At 43.4% G+C, this 22,950-nt stretch overlaps 1 pseudogene; it reads right to left on the bottom strand.

Moving 5' to 3' along the window:
* Positions 1 to 1,736: 1,736 nt before the first annotated feature.
* LOC132212693 (eukaryotic translation initiation factor 2 subunit 3-like) lies at positions 1,737 to 21,542 on the bottom strand (annotated as a pseudogene).
* Between the last annotated feature and the right edge of the window lie 1,408 nt (positions 21,543 to 22,950).

The following is a 22,950-nucleotide window of genomic DNA, read 5'->3' as shown; positions in this document are numbered from 1 at the left end:
AATTCAATCATCTATAATAACACTGCATTCATTTCATTTACTGTTTTCAGTAGAAGCTCTTAATACATCCATATATGTAGCTTTCTTGTATTAATTTAACTTGATCAAAGGGTAGAATCCAGAATTCTACCCTTTGGAGTGGATAAAATAGCCAACCCTTTTTATTACCTCTAAGGGCTCTTAATAAAACAGAGTTTAAAAAGCAAATGATTATGCCAAGAACAGAAAGAGCAACACATAATTTCTAGTCATACACCGGTAGTGGCTACCGGTGTATGACTAGAAACTGGAAATTTCACCAAAATATAAATCTCTAAAGTGACAGGTTTCTAGGAAGAAGTGAAAATTACAATAATTATTGAAAGCTACTGGGGAGAAGATCAATTCAACTACATGCATAACCATCTCAAAATGGGCTCTGTTGTCTTCTCTCTGAGTATTCTCTAAGTGCAAATGAGGGAGAAGGATTCCATGATCGCCTGTTTCTGCTGGTGGCACTGATGGAGCCTGCTCTGTTAAGTGACTGCAATTGCAGGCTATTTCAGAAAGGGGATGCAAGGACAGTCTGATATGCACAGTATGGCTGCCGTGAGCATGCCTGGGGCACGCTTAGGCTTGCTGTGAAAAGATGATCCCTGGTTTATCTGAACAAAGTAGCTTGAAACGTATAATTTAAAACCAAAACAAATCATATCCAGAGCCAACAGTATCTAAAATGTCATCTACTGATAACATAATGTGTGGAATTAGAAAGAAATTCTTCTGGAAGGAGAAGAGATAAAAAAAAAATACAGAGCAGAGATGCTGGCAGAAGAAGAAAGCCCAGAGCAGCTTCTCACAGAGCTGCCATTTGTCCCAGGGCCATTCTGGGCTTCTCTGTTCTACTGTTTTTGCCTCATGAACCTAGGGACGTATGAGTCACTGTTGCCAGTATGCAGACAGGTCTTCATGACTGGTAAACGGCAAGAACAAACAATCCTGACTCAAAATATATATATAATATGTATATAAAACATATATAATATATATATATATTACATAATATATATATATTATATATACATTAGACATCAGAGCCAGCAGAGAAAAAAAGATTCAGGGCAGAAAGAAAGTTATCTAATAATACATGAGATTGTTTTGGTACTTGTTGCTGTTGATTAATAAGGGTTGATTTTTTATTTTTATTTTTATTTTTTTGCTCTAAAGGATCATTTTATTTGAACCTATTACTTTCTTTTCACTCAACACTGCAAAGATAAAGCAACATAAAATATGAGGCAAAGGGAGACCGGTCTTTAAGAATTTGTGTCTTCAAACTTTTACTGGTATAACAATCCTTTCAAGCCTGGAGCCACTCAAAGATGAATCATGAAAATAAGAAGAAAAACTTTCTTTCCAACAGGTTTGGCGGTATGTGTGCTACAGCAAGGCTGGTGGTAGCAAACAGTGTCATTCAAGCCTGCATTGATATCTAAATTAGACATTACTTGGAAATAATTCCTTTATGCTGAAATGTGAATTCAATCCAACATTATGCCAACTTTTGCAATTATGCTCCACCCTATTTTAGTACTAGAGATGAAATGTTCACCACCAAAAAATGAGAATAACAGCTACTGCTAAGGTAATAGCTGTGAAATTCATTCCCCGGTATTGCTTTGAAAATATATCCCTAGGTTGTTAAGAGAAAATCTGACTTTAATGAAATGTATTTTTTAACTGGAATTCTTCAGTCATCAAATTGAAATAATAAGAGGAATGACGGTTGGCCTGTCATTCTTCTTCTTATTTGACCCCCAACTAATTAAACACCAGTGTTTTCTCAACTCTTCTGCGAAGGGCAAGTTTTTCTCCTACTTCTGTGCACACAGGATTAGACAAAACGATTTTGCCCAAGTCAGCCTCGACTGCACCTAGCTCGTCTTCCTGTTGACAGGAACATTATGTTCACCATGAGCACTTCACTCTTTTTCACAACTTTTGCACCTTAGCTGCTTTCTGGTCTCCTTCAGTGCATGCACCTAGGAGCCTTCTAAGCAGGAAACAGGAGGGTTCCAATTCTGTGAAAATCTCAGGTAAAGCACCAAGTGCATCAAGTACCTGCTTCACCATTCTGTCAGCCCAGAACAAAGTGGGGCCAACTTTTAGTCCTACTTCAATAAGACTTCCTGGAGCACCATACTGAAGATCATCATGTTCCCCAATCAGTGATACAGTTTTGAAAAAGATCAAACTATACATGAATTTTCCTTCCCTATCTTTGGAAACAATACCAGGTCTGACTTCTATCTCCTGGCCCACCTTTAGCATTCCTTTTAGAATACCACCACCAGCTACACCCCCCTTAAGGTCATCGACTTCACAGCCAGGTTTGTTGATATCAAAAGACCTAATAACAATAAGTGGGGGTTCTGAAGTAAAGTCTCTTGGGGGGGCATGAGAATTTTCTGTACTATGTACTCACAGGCAACTTCAATGTTGTATTTCAGCTGAGCAGAAAATGGAATAATAGAAGGCAAAGATCTGTTCATACTGTTCTTAGCTTGGCTTTTTTTTTTTTTAACCAAAGAATTTTAATTGGTAGAATCAAAATATGCTTCAGTTTCATGATGTCTATAGCAGCCAGGTGTGCAGAAGTCTGAGGCTGAGGGCAAGACTCATCACCAACTGTCAACAGAAGAGCTGCATCCATTGCTGCTACACTGTCCAGCAGAGTAGCCATTAAAATATTGTGGCCAGTGGACATATTCCTAGAAAAATACAACCTTCCAAAACTCAATCAGGAAGAATCTAAAAATCTCAATAGACCAATAACTATGGAAGAAATTGAAGCAGTCATCAAAAAGCTGCCAGCAAACAAAAGCCCAGGGCCAGATGGCTTCACAGGGGAGTTTTACCAAACATTCGAGAAAGAACTAAAACCTATCCTCCTGACTATTCCAAAAAATTCAAGAGGGAGGAACACTTCCAAGCTCATTCTATGAAGCCAGCATCACCCTAATACTAGAACCAGATAAAGACAACACAATGTAAGAGAATTACAGGCCAGTATCCCTCATGAACATTGATGCCAAAATCCTTAACAAAATTCTAGCAAATTGGATCCAGCAGTACATCAGAAAGATCATACACCATGACCAAGTAGGATTTATCCCAGGGATGCAAGGATGGTATAATATCTGCAAATCAATAAACGTGATACTTCACATAACAAATTGAGAGAAAAAAACCACATAGTCATATCAATTGATGCAGAAAAAGCATTTTGCCGGAAGCCGGTCCATCCTTGCTGCTTGACACAGTCGCTGCAGGAAAGAAACATCTGCACAGCATATGTTTCAAGGGACCTGGCGTATATAGCATACTGTTCTTAATATGTTTGCTCCCCTTAGCGCTGTGTGTTTTAACCAAGGTCACCTCTCCGAGAAAGGTTGTTTCCCCAGGTAGGAATTTTTCCCTGAAGTCAGGGAGGGGATGCCTCTCCTAGAAAGGTTGTTTCTCCAGGTAGGAATTTTTCCCTGAAGTCAGGGAGGGGATGAAACTCCTTAACTAAGTAAGTGCCAGGTGGGTAGTTAATCACTACAAACAATCATGCTTAAGCTACATAATCTTTACTCCCTGGAATGGAGATAAGAAACGCCCTAACCTTTGTAATAGAAATTGACAGGATTAAAATCAACTGGGATAAATACGGATGTAACAAGACAATAAAAAGCAGAACCTCTCTGGAGATCGAGACCAGAACTTGGCTGGAGATCCTGGCTAGGCTGCTGATCAACTGAACGCTGTCTCCGTGTCATTCCTTCTTCGCCGACTCCGTCTATGCCTTTGGGAACCCCTGGACCTGCTGGGGTTGGACCCCGGCAGCGTTTGACAAAATCCAACACCCTTTCTTGATAAAACCTTTCAGCAAGGTGGGAATAGAAGGATCATACCTCAACATAATAAAAGCCATATATGACAAACCCACAGCCAACATCATACTCAATGGGCAAACAGTAAAACCATTTCCCCTAAGAACAGGAACAAGACCAGAACGCCCACTCTCACCATTCCTGTTCGACATAGTACTGGAAATACTAGCCATTGTGATTAGACAAGAAGAAGAATTAAAAGGCATCCAAATTGGAAAAGAAGAAGTAAAACTGTCCTTATTCACAGATGACATGATACTGAACATAGAAAATCCTAAAGACTCCATCAAAAAAATTATTAGACTTAATAAATGAATTCGGCAATTTGGCAGGATACAAAATTAACACCAAGAAATCTATGGAATTTCTATACACCAATAGTGAGCTTACAGAAAGAGAGACTAAAAAAGCAATCCCATTTACTATCACACACACACAAAAAAATAAGATACCTGGGAATAAACTTAACTAAGGAGGTAAAAGACCTATATGCAGAAAACTACAGGACACTGAAAAAAGAGATAGAGGAAGACACATACAAATGGAAGAACATACTATGTTCACGAATTGGTAGAATCAACATCATTAAAATGTCCATATTACCCAAAGCAATCTATAGATTCAATGCACTCACCATTAAAATACCAATGGGATATTCCACAGACCATGAACTTTCCAAAAATTCATCTGGAATAAAAAAAAAGACCCTGAATAGCTGCAGCAATCCTGAGAAAGAAGAACAAAGTAGGTGGGATCTCAATACCAGATATCAAACTGTATTACAAAGCCACTGTTCTCAAAACAGCCTGGTACTGGCATAAGAACAGACATATAGATTAATGGAATAGAATAGAGAACCCAGAAATCGACCCAAAGCAATATGCTCAATTAATATTTGACAAAGGAGGCATGAACATACAATGGAGTGAAGACAGTCTCTTCAATAAATGGTGTTGGGAAAATTGGACAGGTACATGCAAGAAAAATGTAACTAGACCACCAACTTACACCATACACAAAAATAAACTCAAAATGGATAAAGGACTTAAATGTAAGACGGGAAACCATAGAAATACTAGAGGAATCCAAAGGCAACAAAATCTCAGACATATGCCAGAGCAGTTTCTTCACCAATACAGCTCCTAGTACAGGGGTCCTCAAACTTTTTAAACAGGGGGCTAGTTCACTGTCCCTCAGTCCATCGGAGGGCCTGACTATAGTTTTAAAAAAACTATGAACAAATTCCTATGCACACTGCACATATCATACTTTGAAGTAAAAAAACAAAACAGAAACAAATACAATATATGTATTTGCATGTGGCCCGCGGGCCGTAGTTTGAGGACCCCTGTCCTAGGGCATTGTAAACTAAAGAGAAAATAAACAAATGGGACTACATCAAAATAAAAAGCTTCTTCACACCAAAAGAAACCATCAACAAAACAACAAGAAAGCCCACTGCATGGGAGAACATATTTTCCAATGTTATCACCGATAAGGGTTTAACCTCTAACATTTATAGGGAACTCATACAACTTAAAAGTGGAAGATAAACAATCCAATCAAAAAATGGGCAAAGAACCTAAATAGACACTTTTCAAATGAGGACATTCAGATAGCCAAGAGACATATGAAAACATGCTCAAAGTCACTAATCATCTGATAGAAACAAATCAGAACGATGAGGTACCATCTCACACCTGACAGAATGTCTATCATCATGAAATCAACAAACGACAAGTGCTGGAGAGGATGTGGAGAAAATGGAACACTCGTACACTGCTGGTGGGAACGCAGACTGATGCTGCCACTATGGAAGACAATACGGAGTTTCCTCAAAAAGTTAAAAATGGAACTCCCATTTGACCCAGTGATCCTACTTATAGGACTATATCCCAAGAAACCAGAAACAACAATCAGAAAGGATATGTGCATCCCTACGTTCATAGCTGCGCAATTTACCTTAGTGAAGATTTGGAAACAGCCTAAGTGCCCATCAGCAGATGAGTGGATTAGAAAACTGTGGTATATCTACACAATGGAATAGTATGCTGCTGTTAAAAAGAAGGAATTCTTACCATTTGCAACAGCATGGATGGAACTGGAGAGCATTTTGCTAAGTGAAATAAGCCAGTCAGAGAAAGATAAATACCACATGATCTCAGTTATTATGGATAATGAAGACCATTATAAACTGACGAACAAAAATAGATACAGAGGCAGAACAGCATCAAACAGACGGTCAAACTACAGCGGAAGGCCGGGGAGGGTTAGGGGGGTGGGGGATCAACCAAAGGATTTGTATGCATACATATAAGCATAACCAATGGACACAAGACACTTGGGGGTAGGGGAGGCTGGGGGAATATCGGGGATGGGGGAGAGGAGACATATGTAATACTCTTGAAATAAAACAAATTTTTTTTTTAAAAAAGAACTATACTTGGGAAATTATAAGAAAAACAAGAAAGAAATGGAAGAAGATACAAATATGAAATCCCCACTGATTTTTACAGGCAGTTGTTACGCCGCTTCCTCTTCCCAGGTCTGGTGCTGCGGAATGAGGAGCCCAGTGAGGGATTGAGACACCTTATTCCTCAGGGGCTACCTTTGCAACTGAAATATTCCTGAAGGTTCTCTACTGCCACACAAGGGTGTGGGGCCAGCCCTTTTCAGGTCTCTTTCCTACCACCCTGGGTTTGGCTCTGTCTCTAACCCTTGGTTATAAGGCTTATGTCCAACTAGTCTTCATGTGCTTGTTCAGGTTGCTTGTTCTATCCTTTAGCTGTCATTCACCTTTGGTCCTGGGAGGAGATGAGTGTACCTTCCACCTACTCCCAGCCATCATGCATCCCCTACCATCTGTGTATCTTCTGTGGTGAGGTGACTGTCCAGGTCTTATGCCCATTTTAATTTTTTTTTTATTTCCTAATTTTTGAGGGTTAAGAGTTGTTGTTGTTGTTGTTGTTTAATATATTTGGATACCAATTCTTTGCCATATCCTGTCTTGAGAACACTTTGCCAGAATCTGTGGCTCATGTGCAAATCGGTGAGAAGACTGATGTTCAAGGAAATGTCCAACTCTGAATTTTGTACTGCTCCCCCTATCGACAGGGACTTTAAAATTTTAAAAACTAAATAACATACTTTACTCCATAGATAAGTGATATATGGATAACATTGAACATATGATTTTAATATTATCAGAACTATCAAAGTCATACATGCATTACACAAAAAAATCAACTCAAGGAGTAGATAGATTTGCAAGTCCCAAACCAGAGATAACTTGACCATCACTTGTGGCCTAGTGTTTATATCTCACTTCTGCCTCTCTCATGACTGTCACAAGAAGACTCACATGCACATATGCATGTCTGCCTGTTGAAATCAGTTGTAAGGGGTTTAGTGGGTGGGATGCTCCATTCAGACAGTTGGTCCATGTGTCTCATGTGAGAGGACCCCTGAAGTCTTCGTCTGTTGATACGTAGAGACCCCTGCACTGAATTGAGCACCTGCTCAGCTTCCCTTGTACACGTGGAACAAGATTGGTGGTCCCATCCCCTCTCCATGGACCTCAGAGCTTTTTCAAATTTCTGCCTATTTCATCAATGCTCTGACAGGGAGTCTCAAAAATACACCTCTGAACAATTGTACAACAATTTCTGTGGGGGGACCTCCTAGGGGGAGCCCTGCCAGTGCAGCTGTGCCCCGTGGGGCTTTGGCAGGTCCTGCACACTGTTCTCCCAGAGGAGGGCCTTTCCCCTTCCTCCCCAGGGCATCTGCTGGGCTCTCTGCTGCCTCACTTTGTCCCCAGGGCTGGTCCCCACCAGCCCAGAAGCCTGATCGGGGTGGTGGGGCATCTCTGGCATGTAGAGGCCTGTGCACTGCCTCTCATGTTGGAAGTGCATGTGTTTGCCTTTGTCCCTTTAAAAAACACAAACCTTTGAGAGTTTTCTGCACCACAGGGCTGACACACCTGGGCCTAGCGCTGTGTGGAATGCTTTCCAGCTTGTGGTTTGTCTTCCCATATTTCTGCATTTTTCTAGTTGTTTTGGGCACAGGAAGAGACAGCCATTGCCTGACTGGCTTCTGGCCCTGGGGTCAAATTTAGTGCAGTGGTCTCTACCCTGGGATTATGCGCATGCTTACTGAAAGGGCTTTCTTTCCTCCATATAATCTCTAATCCATCTATGAATTCCCTTTCTAATTGCAAAAATGTTCTCTCAGATAAGAACAGACAAACATGTGAGCTGACACAAAAAGCACTTATTGTGAGATTCCATTTCTAGGGAACAGGTAAGGGGCAGAGACAGGAATCAGATCAGGGGCAGGAGGAGGGGGGAGTGAGTTCTGCTGCTGCAGGGTCTCCTTTTGGGATGATGGGACATCCTGCAACTAGGCAGTGGTGATGCTCACACAGCATCATGACTGTCCTGCATGCCCAGGAATTTAAAACTATGAACAATAACAATTAAAATATGAACAGTAGCCATTTAAAATATATTTATTTATTACTTACGATGGATTATGCAATGGGAAAATTAAGACTAAAAACATAAGAAATAAAAGAAGACCCCAAATAAAAAAAATAGAAACATAACCCAAATCACACAATGGAGAACATATAAACTAAGTAAATAAAAAATAAAAAGGAAATTATTAAGAAACCGTGAGGGTGAAACACGGTTTTCCCGTGGGACAGGGCGAACACATTTAAAAAGCGGCCCTTGACCTGGGCCTCCACGGGCAGCTGCGCCTCCGAGGCTGGAACCTCCATGGGCTCCAGGGAGGGTTCTTCATCCACTGGTGGTGGGTTCTCAGTTTCTTCTGGGGCCGGCCCTGACTTGCCTGACTGGGCCGGTGCTGGAGTGGGGAGAGGAGAGAAGATCACCCACGTGCCTGTATTTCCATCTGTCGCCCAAAGACAGACACCGGGCACATTTCAGGACCCACCACAGGATGTGCTCCCCACCCGCAGTCCAACAGACATGTGGTCTGAGGCCGGTCTTTGCTACTGGCCAGGCTCTGGGCGTGCTCTAGAAACAATCCCTCCCCAGAAACTCGCCTGCACTCCCCCCACCCATCCCTTCCCTACACCACCAACCCCCCAACCTCCTCACCCTTGGGCTCTTCCTCGATGGGCTCCAGCTCTCCCCTCCTGGTGTTGAGTATTGCCATCCTGGTTTGGAGACTGAGCGGCTTCGGTGGAGGAATCCTGCTCGATCCACCCACGGGCCCTGGGTCCCCAGGCCCCCCGGTGGCCACACTCTCTTCAGGCCTCTCCTGGCCCTCGGTGGTGTGGCCCACCGTCCAGTCAAGGGGCCAGGGGTCTTCCTCCACCACCAGATGCAGCACATCGACCTGGGTGGAGCTCTGCAATGACAGTGACCAGCAGCCGGTCAGGAGGCCTCAAGCCTGGCCCCAGTCCCTGCTGCTGCTTCTGCCCCCTGGACCTTCTGCTCCTGGATCAGGCCCAGCCCTGTGTCTGCACAGACCTCCACCCAGGGGCAATGAGAGTCACCTCCAGGGCCCAGGATAGACCTCGGGCAGAGGGCGCCATTCACACTCCACGTCCACCCAGCCAGCCTTGACCTGGGCTGCAAACATGACTGGTCCTGATCCCCCAACCCTACCTGTTACTATTCTAGGCAGGCCCTCCCCACGTGAACCCCCCTTCTGCCCCCCACTAACACAGACACACACACACACACACACACACACACACACGAGGAGGGGCAGGGCTGCTCAGGTGGGATCAGATTGGTGGCCTGGCCCGAAAAACACTGCCCTAAGCCGCCCTGTGTTACCACCGCATCCCGCCGGGTGAAGGGCCACAGGCGTCGTCTGGGCTGGTCCCGGATCCAGCGGCGGGCACGTCTAAACACACTCTCTTCGCTGCCTCCTTTGAGGCCTCGGCCTCGGCACACGGGGAGACAACAGGAAAACATGGTGTCCTCTCCCCTGTCTCTGTCCGAGTGAGACGGGAAGGGGCAGTTATAGAATGTGGTGCGTGGTTACCATTGTCCTGTTGGGCCCCATCGCCAGGAAGTGAGGTCACTGCTCATGTCTGAGGAGATGCTCGGGGTAGGGGACCCACAGGTGACCTCACTTCCTGGCGATGGGACCCAACAGGACAATGGTAACCACGCACCACATTCTATAACTGCCCCTTCCCGTCTCACTCGGACAGAGACAGGGGAGAGGACACCATGTTTTCCTGTTGTCTCCCCGTGTGCCGAGGCCGAGGCCTCAAAGGAGGCAGCGAAGAGAGTGTGTTTAGACGTGCCCGCCGCTGGATCCGGGACCAGCCCAGACGACGCCTGTGGCCCTTCACCCGGCGGGATGCGGTGGTAACACAGGGCGGCTTAGGGCAGTGTTTTTCGGGCCAGGCCACCAATCTGATCCCACCTGAGCAGCCCTGCCCCTCCTCGTGTGTGTGTGTGTGTGTGTGTGTGTGTGTGTCTGTGTTAGTGGGGGGCAGAAGGGGGGTTCACGTGGGGAGGGCCTGCCTAGAATAGTAACAGGTAGGGTTGGGGGATCAGGACCAGTCATGTTTGCAGCCCAGGTCAAGGCTGGCTGGGTGGACGTGGAGTGTGAATGGCGCCCTCTGCCCGAGGTCTATCCTGGGCCCTGGAGGTGACTCTCATTGCCCCTGGGTGGAGGTCTGAGCAGACACAGGGCTGGGCCTGATCCAGGAGCAGAAGGTCCAGGGGGCAGAAGCAGCAGCAGGGACTGGGGCCAGGCTTGAGGCCTCCTGACCGGCTGCTGGTCACTGTCATTGCAGAGCTCCACCCAGGTCGATGTGCTGCATCTGGTGGTGGAGGAAGACCCCTGGCCCCTTGACTGGACGGTGGGCCACACCACCGAGGGCCAGGAGAGGCCTGAAGAGAGAGTGGCCACCGGGGGGCCTGGGGACCCAGGGCCCGTGGGTGGATCGAGCAGGATTCCTCCACCGAAGCCGCTCAGTCTCCAAACCAGGATGGCAATACTCAACACCAGGAGGGAAGAGCTGGAGCCCATCCGGGCAGAGCGGAAGGAGGCAGAGCCTAAGGGTGAGGAGGTGGGGGGGGGGGGGAAGTGCAGGTGAGTTTCTGGGGAGGGATTGTTTCCAGAGCACCCCCAGAGCCTGGCCAGTAGCAAAGACCGGCCTCAGACCACATGTCTGTTGGACTGCGGGTGGGGAGCACATCCTGTGGTGGGTCCTGAAATGTGCCCAGTGTCTGTCTTTGGGCGACAGATGGAAATACAGGCACGTGGGTGATCTTCTCTCCTCTCCCCACTCCAGCACCGGCCCAGCAGGTGGATGTGGCTCCTCCTGAGAAACAGCATGCAGAGCTGGAGGTGTGCCCTCCTCCTGAGCTTTCACCACCTCCAGCAGCTGCTCCAGCTGCACCTGAGGAGCCAGGGCCGGCCTCAGACAAAACTGAGGCCCCACCACCTCTGGGTGGAGAACCCTCCCTGGAGCCCATGCACATTCCTGCCTTGGAGAAGGAGCTGCCTGTGGAGGGCCGAGCTCAAGGGCCGCTTTTTCAGTGTGTTCGCCCTGTTCACCATGGTGTGATTTGGGTGGTCTATTCATTTTTCGTATTTGAGGTCTTGCTTCTATTATTTTCCTATTTTTATTATTAGTTTTCATTATTCCATTATATAATACATTGTAAGTAATAAATAAATATATTTTAAATGGTAATTGTTCATATTTTAAATGTTATTGTTCATATTTTAAATTCCTGGGCATGAAGGACAGTCATGATGCTGTGTGAGCATCACCACTGCCTAGTTGCAGGATGTCCCATCATCCCAAAAGGAGACCCTGCAGCAACAGAACTCACTCCCCCCTCCTCCTGCCCCTGATCTGATTCCTGTCTCTGCCCCTTACCTGTTCCCTAGAAATGGAATCTCACAATAAGTGCTTTTTGTGTCAGCTCACATGTTTATCTGTTTTTATCTGAAATAACATTTTTGCTATTAGAAGGGGAATTCATAGATGGATTAGAGATTAGATGGAGGAAAGAAAGCCCTTTCAGTAAGCATGCGCATAATCCCAGGGTAGAGACCACTGCACTAAATTTGACCCCAGGGCCAGAAGCCAGTCAGGCAATGGCTGTCTCTTCCTGTGCCCAGAACAACTAGAAAAAATGCCGAAATATGGGAAGACAAACCACAAGCTGGAAAGCATTCCACACAACACTAGGCCCAGGTGTGTCAGCCCTGTGGTGCAGAAAACTCTCAAAGGTTTGTGTTTTTTAAAGGGACAAAGGCAAACACATGCACTTCCAACATGAGAGGCAGTGCACAGGCCTCTACATGCCAGAGATGCCCCACCACCCCGATCAGGCTTCTGGGCTGGTGGGGACCAGCCCTGGGGACAAAGTGAGGCAGCAGAGAGCCCAGCAGATGCCCTGGGGAGGAAGGGGAAAGGCCCTCCTCTGGGAGAACAGTGTGCAGGACCTGCCAAAGCCCCACAGGGCACACCTGCACTGGCAGGGCTCCCCCTAGGTGGTTCCCCACAGAAATTGTTGTACAATTGTTCAGAGATGTATTTTTGAGACTCCCCGTCAGAGCATTGATGAAATAGGCAGAAATTTGAAAAAGCTCTGATGTCCATGGAGAGGGAATGGGACCACCAATCTTGGTCCATGTGGATAAGGGAAGCTGAGCAGGTGCTCTATTCATTGCAGGGGTCTCTACGTGTCAACAGATGAAGACTTCAGGGGTCCTCTCACATGAGACACATGGACCAACCGTCTGCATTGAGGATCCCACCCATTAAAACCCTTACATCTGATTTCAACAGGCAGACATGCATATGTGCATGTGAGTCTGCCTGTGACAGACAGGAGAGAGGCAGAAGTGAGAGATACACACTAGGCCACAAGTGATGGTCAAGTCATCTCTGGTTTGGGACTTGCAAATCTATCTACTCCTTGAGTTGATTTTTTTGTGTAATGCATGTATGACTTTGATAGTTCTAATAATATTAAAGTCATATGTTCAATGTTATCCATATATCACTTATCTATGGAGTAAAGTATGTTATTTAGTTTTTAAAATTTAAAGTCCCTGACCATAGGGGGAACAGTACAAAGTTCAGAGGAGGACCTTTCCTTGAACATCAGTCTTCTCACCGATTTGCACATGAGCCACAGATTCTGGCAAAGTGTTCTCAAGACAGGATATGGCAAAGAAGTGGTATCCAAATATATTAAAAAACAACAACAACAACAACAACTCTTAACCCTCAAAAATTAGGAAATAAAAAAAAAAAATTTTTAAAATGGGCATAAGACCTGGATAGTCACCTCACCACAGAAGATACACAGATGGTAGGGGATGCATGATGGCTTGGAGTAGGTGGAAGGTACACTCATCTCCTCCCAGGACCAAAGAATGACAGCTAAAGGATAGAACAAGCAACCTGAACAAGCACATGAAGACTAGTTGGACATAAGCCTTATAACCAAGGGTTAGAGACAGAGCCAAACCCAGGGTGGTAGGAAAGAGACCTGAAAAGGGCTGGCCCCACACCCTTGTGTAGAGAACCTTCAGGAATATTTCAGCTGCAAAGGTAGCCCCTGAGGAATGAGGTGTCTCAATGCCTCACTGGGCTCCTCATTCCAGAGCACCAGACCTGGGAAGAGGCAGCGCATAACAACTGCCTGTAAAAATCAGTGGGGATTTCATCCACCAGGGAGATACTGGAGGTCTAGTGAAAAATCAGGTGTCCTCTTAAAGGGCCAGCACACAAAATGCCTTTTGCAGGCGACACTAATCTCATGATCCAGCAGAGAGATTGAGGCTGAGAGCAGACACCTGGCAGCTTCTGCTTCACCAGCAAGGTGAATTCTGCCAGGAGAGAGTCCTCCAGGTGGAAGGGTCCTTAGGAAGTGTGGGTGCCATTGGTTGACTGTGCTGCTGGGGCAGGAGACCTGGGCTTCGTGGTGGGCAAAGTGTTCTTGGGAACAGAAGGCAGCTGTTTCTTTGGAGCCGTGATTGGAGTGTTGGTCTTCCCTTCCACGGTCACTGTCATCTCTTCACCGTCAGATCGTTTGCGTCCAGAGCTTGCAAACCTGCTCCAGAAGGGGTTAATAACTTGTGCGCCACACAGAGAGGTGCAGCGGCCTGCGTCATTCAACTTCCCTCCCCAAAGTCATGTTACCTTCCTCCTGCAGCTCCCATAGTCTCCTGGCTGAGGCCTGCCTCCATGGGGGGCTGAAGAGTCGAGGAGGACAGCCACTCAGCAGCTCCCAACACCCATTTTTGATGGTGGGAATAGAAGGATCATACCTCAACATAATAAAAGCCATGTATGACAAACCCACAGCCAACATCATATTCAATGGGCAAAACTGAAACCATTTCCCCTAAGAACAGGAACAAGACAGGGATGCCCACTCTCACCACTCCTGTTCTACACAGTACTGGAAGTATTAGCCATTGTGATTAGACAAGAAGAAGAAATAAGAAAAAAAAATGCATTTCTAGGAGAACCAAGATGGCGGCATAGGTTAACGCCGGAGTTTGCTGCTTTGAACAACTACTTCAAAAGTGAAACCAAAAAACGGAAGGGACATCACCCAGAACCACAGGAACGCTGGCTGAGTGGAAGTCCTACAACTAGGAGGAAAGAGAAACGCACACGGACACTCAGAGGAGGCGCAGTGCTGAAGTCAAATTCTGAGGTGCGGAGTGCGCGGAGCGGGCTGGCGGCGGAGGGAGCGGTTGTTGTTTTCAATTGGGAGGGAGTCGCAGACTCTGAGCACCAGATACAGGCGAGTCTTTAGGGACCCAGACTCAAACGGGAGAAGCGGGACTGTCTGGCTTCGGTCAGAGCGAGTGCAGCTTTCTCTCCCAGCTTTGCAGTGGGTGCTGGGACTCAGAGAGGCAGAGCCCCTGGGGACAGGACTGAGAGCCGCCATAACTGCTCTCTCCGGCCCAGCCTGTTGATCCTGTGCGACCCGCCCCGCCCAAGCCCTGCACAGAGGCATTTGCCGGATAGCCTCAGGCAAAGGCTAGATTAGCACCTCCCTAGAGGACAGAAGTTCTCTCACTGCTGACACAGCTGCTTCTCATAGCCACTTGGCCTGGAGGTCAAACCCTCCCTGGGATTAGCTACAACAATCAAGAATTAACTATAAGACTGCGAACAAAGACCACGAGGGGGTGCACCAAGGAAGCATAACAAAATGCGGAGACAAAGAAACAGGACAAAATTGTCAAAGGAAGATATAGAGTTCAGAACCACACTTTTAAGGTCTCTCAAGAACTGTTTAGAAGCTGCCGATAAACTTAATGAGATCTACACGAAAACTAATAAGACCCTCGATCTTATATTGGGGAACCAACTAGAAATTAAGCATACACGGACTGAAATAACGAATATTATACAGACGCCCGACAGCAGACCAGAGGAGCGCAAGAATCAAGTCAATGATTTGAAATGCGAGGAAGCAAAAAACATCCAACCGGAAAAGCAAAATGAAAAAAGAATCCAAAAATGCGAGGATAGTGTAAGGAGCCTCTGGGACAGCTTCAAGCGTACCAACATCAGAATTATAGGGGTGCCAGAAGATGAGAGAGAGCAAGATATTGAAAACCTATTTGAAGAAATAATGACAGAAAACTTCCCCCACCTGGTGAAAGAAATGGACTTACAGGTCCAAGAAGCACAGAGAACCCCAAACAAAAGGAATCCAAAGAGGACCACACCAAGACACATCATAATTAAAATGCCAAGAGCAAAAGATAAAGAGAGAATCTTAAAAACAGCAAGAGAAAGAAACTCAGTTACCTACAAGGGAATACCCATACGACTGTCAGCTGATTTCTCAACAGAAACTTTGCAGGCCAGAAGGGAGTGGCAAGAAATATTCAAAGTGATGAATACCAAGAACCTACAACCAAGATTACTTTATCCAGCAAAGCTATCATTCAGAATTGAAGGTCAGATAAAGAGCTTCACAGATAAGGAAAAGCTAAAGGAGTTCATCACCACCAAACCAGGATTATATGAAATGCTGAAAGGTATCCTTTAAGAAGAGGAAGAGGAAGAAAAAGGTAAAGATACAAATTATGAACAACAAATATGCATCTATCAACAAGTGAATCTAAGAATCAAGTGAATAAATAATCTGATGAACAGAATGAACTGTTGATTATAATAGAATCAGGGACATAGAAAGGGAATGGACTGACTATTCTTGGGGGGGAAAGGGGTATGGGAGATGTGGGAAGAGACTGGACAAAAATCGTGCACCTATGGATGAGGACAGTGGGTGGGGAGTGAGGGCGGAGGGTGGGGCGGGAACTGGGAGGAGGGGAGTTATGGGGGGGGGGAAAGAGGAACAAATGTAATAATCTGAACAATAAAGATTTAATTTAAAAAAAAGGGAAAAAAAAAGAAGAAGAAATAAAAGGCATCCAAATTTGAAAAGAAGAAGTAAAACTGTCCTTATTCGCAGATGACATGGTATTGTACATAAAAAACCCTAAAGACTCCATCAAAAAACTATTAGACTTATTAAATGAATTTGGCAATGTAGCAGGATACAAAATTAACACCAAGAAATCTATGGCATTTCTATATACCAATAGAGAACTTACAGAAAGAGAGACTAAAAAAGCAATCCCATTTATCATCACACCAAAAAAATTAAGATACCTAGGAATAAACTTAACTAAGGAGGAAAAAGACTTAAATGTGGAAAACTACAGGACACTGATAAAAGAAATAAGAAGCTTCACAGACAAAAAAAGGCTAAGGGAGTTTATCACCACCAAGCCAACAATGCAAGAAATGCTAAAGAGACTGGTATAAAAAGAAGAAATAAAAAGCTCAGAAAGAAAACAGCCACACAAAAAAAGAAATGGCTACAAACAAATACCTTTCAATAATAACTTTAAACATAAATGGACTAAATGCTCCAACCAAAAGACATCGAGTGGCTGAATGGAAAAAAAAAAAAAAACATGACCCATACATTTGCTGTCTACAAGAGACCCACCTCAGAAGAAGGGACTCACACAGACTGAAAGTGAAAGGATGGAAAAATATCTTTCAGGAAAATGGAAATGAAAAGAAAGCTGGGGTAGCAATACTTATATCAGACAAAATAGACCTCAAAGTGAAGGCCCTAACAAGAGATAAGGAAGGCCACTTCATAATACTAAAGGGATCAATACAACAAGAAGATATATCCCTGATAAACATATATGCACCCAATGCAGGAGCACCCAAATACATAAAAAAAACTCCTGGAAGATATCAAATGAGAGATCGACAACAATACAATCATAGTAGGGGACTTTAATACACCACTGACATCACTGGATAGATCCTCTAGACTAGCTGTGGGCAAACTACGGCCTGCGGGCCGGATCCCACCCGTCTGAAATGAATAAAACTAAAAAAAAAAAGACCGTACCCTTTTATGTAATGATGTTTACTTTGAATTTATATTAGTTCACACAAACACTCCATCCATGCTTTTGTTCCGGCCCTCCGGTCCAGTTTAAGAACCCATTGTGGCCCTCGAGTCAAAAAGTTTGCCCACCCCTGCTAGACAAACAATCAGCAAAGAAACAGCAATCCTAAATGACTCACTAGATCAGATGGACTTAATTGACATCTTCAGAACACTTCACCCCAAAGCCACGGAATATACATTCTACTCAAGTGCTCATAAGACATATTCAAAAATAGACCACATATTGGGTCACAAACAAAGTCTCCCCAAATTCAAGAAGATTGAAATCATACCAAGAATCTTCTCAGACCACGAGGGCATAATATTAGAAATAAACTACAATGAAAACAACTCAAAATACTCAAATACTTGGAAGCTGAATAGCATGTTATTAAATATTGATTGGGTTACCAATGAGATCAAAGGAGGAATTAAAAACATCCTGGAAACTAATGACAATGAAAACACAACAATCCAAAACCTATGGGATACAATGAAAGCAGTCCTGAGAAGGAAGTTCATAGCTCTACAGGCCTATCTCAAAAAAAAGAAAAAATGGTAGTAAATCATCTAACTCTACATGTCAAAGAACTAGAAAGAGAGCAACAAGAAAACCCCAGAGTGAGCAGAAGGGAGATAATAAAGATTAGAGCAGAAATAAATGACATAGAGACCAAAAAAACAAAACAGAAAATCAATGAAACCAAGAGCTGGTTCTTTGAAAGGATAAACAAGATAGACAAAGCTCTAGCCAGGCTCACCAAGAAACAAAGAGAGAGGACCCAAATAAACAAAATCAGAAATGATAGAGGCGAAATAACAACAGACCCCACAGAAATACAAATGATTGTTAAAAAATACTATGGACAACTCTACTCCAACAAACTAGACAACCTGGAGGATATGGACAAATTCCTAGAAAAATACAACATTCCAAAACTCAATCAGGAAGAATCTAAAAATCTCAACAGGCCAATAACTATCGAAGAAATTGAAGCAGTCATCAAAAAGCTCCCAGCAAACAAAAGCCTAGGACCAGACGGCTTCACAGGGGAGTTTTACCAAACATTCAAGGAAGAACTAAAACATATGCTCCTCTGACTACTACATAAAATTCAAGAGGAAGGAACACTTCCAAGCTCATTCTATGAAGCCAGCATCACCCTAATACCAAAACCAGATAAAGACAACACAATGAAAGAGAATTATAGGCCAATATCCCTCATGAACATAGATGCCAAAATCCTCAACAAAATCTTAGCAAATCAGATCCAGCAGTACATCAGAAAGATCATACACCATGACCAAGTAGGATTTATCCCAGGGATGCAAGGATGGTACAATATCCGCAAATCAATAAACGTGATACATCACATAAACAAATTGAAAGAAAAAAAACACATAGTAATATCAATTGATGCAGAAAAAGCATTTGACAAAATCCAACACCCATTTTTGATAAAAACTCTCAGCAAAGTGGCAATAGAAGGATCATACCTCAATATAATAAAAACCATATATGACAAGCCCATAGCCAACATCATACTCAATGGACAAAAACTACCACCATTTCCCCGAAAAACAGGAACAAGACAGGGATGCCCACTCTCACCACTCCTGTTCAACATAGTCCTGGTAGTATTAGCCATTGCAATTAGACAAGAAGAAGAGATAAAAGGCATCCAAATTGGAAAAGAGGAAGTAAAACTGTCCTTATTTGCAGACGACATGATATTATACATACAAAACCCTGAAGTCTCCATCAAAAAACTATTAGACTTAATACATGAATTTGGCAATGTAGCAGGATACAAAATTAACCCCAAGAAATCTAAGGCATTTCTATAAACCAATAGTGAACTTTCAGAAAGACAGACTAAAAAAACAATCCCATTTATCATCGCACCAAAAAAGTTAAGCTACCTAGGAATAAACTTAACTAAAGAGGTAAAAGACCTCTACTCAGAAAACCACAGGACGTTGAAAAAAGAGATAGAGGAAGATATAAACAGATGGAAGAACATACCATGTTCATGGATTGGTAGAATCAACATCATTAAAATGCATCTATAAATCTATAAATTCAACGCACTTCCCATTAAATACCAATGGCATATTTCACAGATCTAGAACGAACTCTCCAAAAACTCATCTGGAATAAAAAAAGACCCCAAATAGCTGCAGCGATCCTGAGAAAGAAGAACAAAGTAGGTGGGATCTCAATACCAGATATCAAGCTGTATTACAAAGCCACTGTTCTCAAAACTGCCTGGTACTGGCACAAGAACAGACATATAGATCAATGGAATAGAATAGAGAGCCCAGAAATCGGCCTGAACCAATATGCTCAATTAATATTTGACAAAGGAGGCAAGACCATACAATGGAGCCAAGATAGTCTCTTCAATAAATGGTGTTGAGAAAATTGGATAGATATATGCACACCATACACAAAAATAAACTCAAAATGGATAAAAGACTTAAATGTACGACTGGAAACCAAAAAAATTCTAGAAGAATCCAAAGGCAACAAAATCTCAGACATATGCCGAAGCAATTTCTTCACTGATACAGCTCCTAGAGCACTTGAAACGAAAGAGAAAATGAACAAATGGGACTACATCACAATAAAAAGCTTCTGCACAGCAAAAGAAACCATCAACAAAACAACAAGAAAACCCACTGCGTGGGAAAACATATTTGCCAATGTCATATCTGATAAGGGCCTGATCTCCAAAATTTATAGGGAACTCATACAACTTAACAAAAGGAAGATAAACAATCCAAACAAAAAATGGGCAAAGGACCTAAATAGACACCTTTCAAAAGAGGACATTCAGAAAGCCAAGGGACATATGAAAACATGCTCAAAGTCACTAATCATCCGAGAGATGCAAATCAAAACAACAATGAGGTACCATCTCACACTTGTCAGACTGGCTATCATCAACAAATCAACAAACGACAAGTGCTGGAGAGGATGTGGAGAAAAAGGAACACTCGTGCACTGCTGGTGGGAATGCAGACTGGCGCAGCCACTATGGAAGACAATATGGATTTTCCTCAAAAAACTAAAAATGGAACTCCCATTTGACCCTGTGATCCCACTTCTAGGAATATATCCCAGGAAACCAGAAACACCAATCAGAAAGGATATATGCACCCATATGTTCATAGCAGCACAATTCACCATAGCTAAGATCTGGAAACAGCCTAAGTGCCCATCAGTGGATGAATGGATTAGAAAACTGTGGTACATCTACATGATGGAATACTATGCTGCTGTGAAAAAGAAGGAACTCTTACCATTTGCAATGGCATGGGTGGAACTGGAGAGCATTATGCTAAGTGAAATAAGCCAGTCAATGAAGGAAAAATACCACATGATCTCACTCATTCATGGATAATAGAGACCATTATAAACTTTTGAACAATAATAGATACAGAGGCAGAGCTGCCTCAAACAGATTGTCAAACTGCAGCAGGAAGGCCTGGGAGGGTTGGGGGGCAGGAAGGAGCGGGGTAAGAGATCAACCAAAGGACTTGTATGCATGCATATAAGCATAACCAATGGACGTAAGACACTGGTGGGTAGGGGAGGCCAGGGGATTGTCAAGGGCGGGGGGCGGGGGAAAGGACACATATGTAATACCCTTTGTAATACTTTAAGCATTAAAAAAATAAATAAATAAAAATAAAAGAATAATCACCAAAAAAAAAGAAATTTAAAAATAAATAAGTAAATATCGTGGGCAGGACAGTCAACAAAGGAGACATGTCTGACTAATTTGAAGTTCCCTTTGGTCCCTGGAATGTGTGCAGGAAACTCATCAGGAGTACTACTTCCACAGGATCTACAGCATTCTGGCCCAGGACAACTTGAGTCATCAAGTTTCTAAATCTTAGCATTAGCATATCCAAGCTTGATTGTAATATTTAGTTAGTTTTTGGACCTGACAGTGTGAACTCCAGAAATAGCTTTTACAACTGTGGATTTCCCATGAGCCAACTGACCAACTGTTCCTCTTTTAATTATGGTTTGTCTGCTGGTAACTTCATGTGAATGTGGCATCAATTTGGGAACATCCAAGGTGGCGGGATTCTGGTGAGAAAGATGCAGCTGGCTCAGAGTCACCCTACTGTCACACCCCCTGGACATCTTGCCCAGAGAGAAGAATTTTTCACACCATATTTTCAGCATACAACTGTCTCAACACATTTAGAATATCATTAGGACCAATGATGTTCAGAGATTGTCTTTTTTTTGGAGGAAAATGTTAAAATGCTTAGAGTGTATATCATGGGATTTTGATCTACTTACTATTCATTAGTGAATAGAAGATAAAAACTTAAAGCCAACATACCTTTTAAAAAAGCTATTGGTTTACTAGTGGGTTTGTTTTTTCTCCTCAAGTTTCCATTAATATGCCTAATTACAACACACACACACACACAGACACACACACACACACACACACACACACACACTGCCTTTTCCAAGAATATGGAAGACTAGAAAATGTGAAAAATATTTCACCACAGAAAGTTAGAAATGCTGGAGAAAATGTAGCAAACATTCTGTTCAGTTCAATAAAGTGAAAGAATTTCCAAGGGCTACAAAACAAAGGAACTCAAAAACAAAGCAGTAAGAGAATGGGAAGGGGAGACTTGGGTGTAAGGGATCAATATTTGGGTCATAATAGCCACTCTCTGATGGACACAAGACCTTGAGACTATGGAAGCAGTAAGTCAGAATTGAAATCCCCACATAGAATCAGATCTCTAAGAGCTATAAACTGGTCGCTAGGAGAACCCATAAAATATTGCAAAGACAGATGGCGATGCATAAGATTGTGCCACTTGTTGCCATGAGTGACTCTGAGTGGGGGAAACATCTTGTCAGAAAGTCTGCCTTCATGTTGGTTTGATGTTTATTTTAGTTACGTGATCTGAGTACCTTCAAGCCAAAAAATTGACTAATTGTAGTTTGGCCATATTCTTGTGAGGCCTAAAAGAAACAAACAGAACCAAAATGCTCTAGAGGGATTCGTCTAAAACCCAGGCTACTCAGGATCTCTATGAATAAAGCTCCACTTAATATGAACTCATTTTCCAAAATACAAAACTCAAAAGGTATAATCTTCCATGAACAGATGTCAGTAGATGAAGAAATAGCCAGATTAAATTCCTAAGAACTTGAGGTAATAGAGACATCAGCTCACATTGTCAAAAAAGATGACAAAGGAGATGAAAATATGATCAAAATAAAAAAAAGTTTTAAACTGTACTTTAGGAAACAAATTAAAGAAATGAAAAATATAATATCTCTCTCTCTCTCTCTCTCTCTCTCTCTCTCTCTCTCTCTCTCTCTCTCTCTCTCTCTCTTCTCTCAGCTCCATGCCAGTCTGCTCTGTTCTTCCCTGTGCTGCTCTGTTCTGCATATGAGGACTCCAAATCCTCACCGTTTGATTGGTCCAAAAAGCAACGTCCCGATTGGTCGGAATGAAGCCTCTCTGACTTGTTGGTGAAGATGCTGATGGGGATATAGCTGCACAACTTTGTTTGGA

The sequence above is a fragment of the Myotis daubentonii genome, chromosome 11, assembly GCF_963259705.1.
Source record: "Myotis daubentonii chromosome 11, mMyoDau2.1, whole genome shotgun sequence".
Classification (NCBI taxonomy): domain Eukaryota; kingdom Metazoa; phylum Chordata; class Mammalia; order Chiroptera; family Vespertilionidae; genus Myotis; species Myotis daubentonii.
This window is presented reverse-complemented; position numbering and strand designations above follow the sequence as displayed.